This window comes from Larimichthys crocea, chromosome XIII, assembly GCF_000972845.2.
Source record: "Larimichthys crocea isolate SSNF chromosome XIII, L_crocea_2.0, whole genome shotgun sequence".
Taxonomy (NCBI): domain Eukaryota; kingdom Metazoa; phylum Chordata; class Actinopteri; family Sciaenidae; genus Larimichthys; species Larimichthys crocea.
The window spans coordinates 14,032,371-14,036,535 of NC_040023.1; positions in this window are offsets into that span (position 1 = coordinate 14,032,371).

Genomic DNA, 4,165 nt, shown 5'->3' on the forward strand with positions numbered 1-4,165 from the left:
TCTGAGGCAAATGTACTTTGTGACTTTGGCTATACAAATAAAATCTGATTTGATTTGACTTGATTTGATTCAATTCATTCAGGCATCATGATTAATAAAAGATAATTAAAATCTAAATCTGTTTAACAATGATGATTGAGATATTGTGCAACGCTACAATGAAAGTTTACAGGTACAGTATATGTGATGAATTAGTGATCTGGCAGGTATCAGCATGGAACCTTTAACAGAACCTAATATTTTTCATGTTATTTTAATATTTAAAGCTTTTCATGTGGAAGTTTTATATCCTGCACTCTCTCTGCCGAGCTGTGTATGCTACTCTATAACTGTGGCTGGTTCTGGGGGCTTCCTCTGGCCTAGGGATCTGCTGAGGCCGAGGAAGTGGTCCATGTCCACCCACGTATTTCCCACGCAGGCCCTTTTTTGGTCCGCCTGGGGTCAGTGTGGGTCAGTGCCCTTCTGCTGGCTGCCATCACTCATGGATGAATCCACAAAGAAAGACACCAGCATGCTGAGAGTCATACACGTGGCCTTTAGATGTATGTGCTGACATGCACTAAAAGATTTACAACAGAGGCCCAGAGCTCAGAGCAGGTGTTTAACTGATCAACAAAATAAAGTTTAGATTGTTTTGGATCGATGCATTTTTGAAGCAGTTTTAGAAAATTAGAAAAAAAAATGTTTTTTTATTGTTTTTGTTTAATTGACTATATTAAAGCATCATTTAGTTTTCTCTGTTAAACAGGAGTTGGACTGTTGCATGCTACAAGTGCATCATACAAAGACATGACTGACAGATGTGTGGGGACTTTGGCACATGCAGACTTTGGGGCAGCCACATTCATCAAATTCATGACAGAAATACATGCATCATGGGATTAAATTTAATGCCACAAAAACCTTGAGCCATAACCATCACCAGTGACATCATACATCAGCAAATGTGTTTATAACAAGAAAGCCAGCTTGATACTTCAGGAAGTTCAACCTGTGTCAGGGGCTGCTGAAAAAAGTCTAGTCTGTCCTCTATCCATTTAGCACTGTCCAGTTTAGATTGGCCACCAAACAGGAAATGAACAGACTACAGTGTATAGTGGTGCTAATCTGCCCTACAGTCAGGATTTGTACATCAGGAATTTCTTTCTTTCTTTCTTTCTTTCTTTCTTTCTTTCTTTCTTTCTTTTTTACTTTTTTTACCTGTACCTGAGATGATTATGGATCTTATGTCCCCTCAGTGGTTAGATTGATGTCTACGGTGTTAAATCTTGGTGCTAAAAGATATCAAGATTCCTCTTAAGGGGCATTTCACAAAGCTTCAAAAGTGATCACTTTGAATGATGCCTCATCCTTTTACCTATCCTTGAGGCCTTGTAGTAACAGAATCATGTGACTGAGACTCTGCTCGTTGACTTTGTAAAATTGAGACTACACTGTGCTGCTGCACAGACCTCCTCTTAGCAGCCCTGGAAGGAGCATATTTCTAGAGGAGTGTGCTACAAATTTCCAGGGACATGAAGATTTTGTACAGGCGTGAGAAATAGTTTTGACCACCCAGTGTGACAGATGCTGTTTAGACTGCACACTATGTCATAAACATAAACAGCTGTGAGTGTTGGCATTCTGGAATTGAGTCTGTGTCAAGCTCTTAACACACTGACCAGGCATAATGTCTGCAGGTAATATCAAAGTTACGCGTCTCATTAAGCTTTCACAAAAATGATTGAAATGAAAACCTGGTTAAAAACAGACATCACATAGAAGGAATTTGCTTTTGGTGTGTTGTGTTCAAAAAGAACAAATAGAAAATAAAAATGTATTTACTGTCTTTATAAAATATTATAAAAACAATAAAAGGCACGTATACACACAAGCACATGCACTCTATAAATGATCCTTAGGACAGCCCCACTATCCACTAAGTCCAGCTAAAATAACAACAGGTTTACCCAGAGGCTACATGAAGCCCAGTAAAACAACAGAGAATCTTTGGAGCAGCCAGAGCCTATTTCTCCTGGTTTATTTGAACAGATGATTTTCTTCAGGGGCCTAGAAATCAACACAGTGCAGAGCCACATCTGTGCACAGGCAGGTGCTGAGGAGTCATACTGGAATTAAAATGAATTTATCTTGAGAAATCAACATATTTTTGTACTTGTGCACTTATCTGATCGACATTATAATAAGCCAAACAAATGAAAATTTAATTTTATTGAATTCCCTGCACTCATATATCATATCTATATCAGTGGAGCTAATACTGCTTGACAGTGTTGATTCTGTGGTTTGTTTGACTGGTGCAGGCATATAGGTTTGCTGCCGCTTTGAGCACAATTATCTGAGCCAACTGGGGCTCCACAATGTTACCTGTTGTTACCTGTACATTCATAAAAGCATAAAACACATTACTTACACTGAGGACACTGCCATACAATCAGTAATTCTGTAATCTGAAATCTGTTTTTGTAAATGAGGCCACTGGTGTTTTCATTGCAGGTTTCCTTTTATAGATGGATTTTTTTATCTTTAGTTTGAACATTCTATATTTACCACCTGTCACAGGATGAAACACAGACAGTGAAAAGAAGTGACCAATAGGATCGAGTAGATCAGATAGAGGCAGAAGCTTTGAGACATTTACTAGGAAAGGGAGGCTACGTGATGACAGTCATTCATCTCTCCATCCCACCGTGTGGCTGCCTCACTTCTCTCCTGTGTCTCCTTACCTAAAAGTGGAAGATACATTATGTTCTTACAGTGATGAAGGGTTGGCTTTCAGTCAACGACATGTCAGAGTCCCACTACTAAAACATGCATGTGATAAAATCCACTGTTGTCAATTTGAGTTGACAATGAGTGTGTGCAGGTCCTATTCATTAGGATGTCAAAGCCTCTTTGTAGCATAAAAACACAATAGGGGACTCTAAGTCAGAGTTTGCTTCTCTGAGCAGCTGCATTTTTCCTCTTGACAATTGTCCCCTTCTTCTGATCAGATGGGTCAGGAAGGATTGTCCTGTTTTGCCACCAACAAAGGACTTCTACACATGCTGTCAAAGCCAAATTATGTGCCCTCCCTCTCCTGCGATGGCAAAATAGCTGCTCTCTATCCCAGTCATTATCCAAACGCATCTCAGTGTTCACTGTTTGTTCCAGTCTGACCTTGTTTGGCTCCTGGATTCTTTTTCTAACTTCATGGTTAGTGAACTGGGACCGATGTGCTTTGAACTGATCTAATTTGTGTGCTGTACAAACCTACATCTGTGAGTTTGTTTGATGGATATAACCACCAGTGTTATTGGAAGTTGTAGCCAGGGCCAATGGGGAACACCAAGGTCATGTCAGGATAATTTGAGGATTTTAATAATCCAAGGAGTATTTAAGTTAAGTTGAAACTTTATTAATCATGCTTTTTACACACAAAATGATTTCTCCACATTTATCCGATCCAGCTGGCACCTGTCGGAACACACATGCACAGGAACACACCCATAGTCACAGATGCCATATACACATATATACTGGAGCGGTGGGCATCAATTCAGTAGTGACACTCGTGGTGCAAACTACAGGGGAGCCAGGGGGGTCTCAGCCCCCATTAATGAGACATGACCTCCCCTGAAAAAACATGATTTCTCTAAAATAATTGCCATGCATTTCCTTTTTTTTTGTTCTTTTGTCTTTTTGTATTGTCATAATAATGGATCATGTGTAAAATTAGGCTATTTTTAATATTTTAATAATGTATGATTTGTGCAGGGTGATTTATCACTATTTTACTTTAATACAGATGCCGACTTGCATGCAATTCTTGTCCTCTTCTATTCTTGAAGTGTGGGGATGTTTAAACGTCACTTTAAATTGGACAAAAAAAAAAAGACCCGTGCTGGACCATTTGAGCTGGAGCCGCTGGACACGCTTAATTTCGTAAAATTGTATTTACTGCCATGTTTTGCAGTCATCATGTCTAAAAGAAAACAGGGAAACCTACTTGCAAATTTTGGATTTACAAAGAAATCGAAGAAGACGAATGACTCTGAGAAGCGGCAAGAGGTGAGTTCTTCGACAGATGTTAGCTTGAGGACAACCGACACCACCATTGCACCTACGGGGACTGCTGCCGGTGAAAATCCGCCAACAGCTGGACCTGGGGTGACCATACAGGACG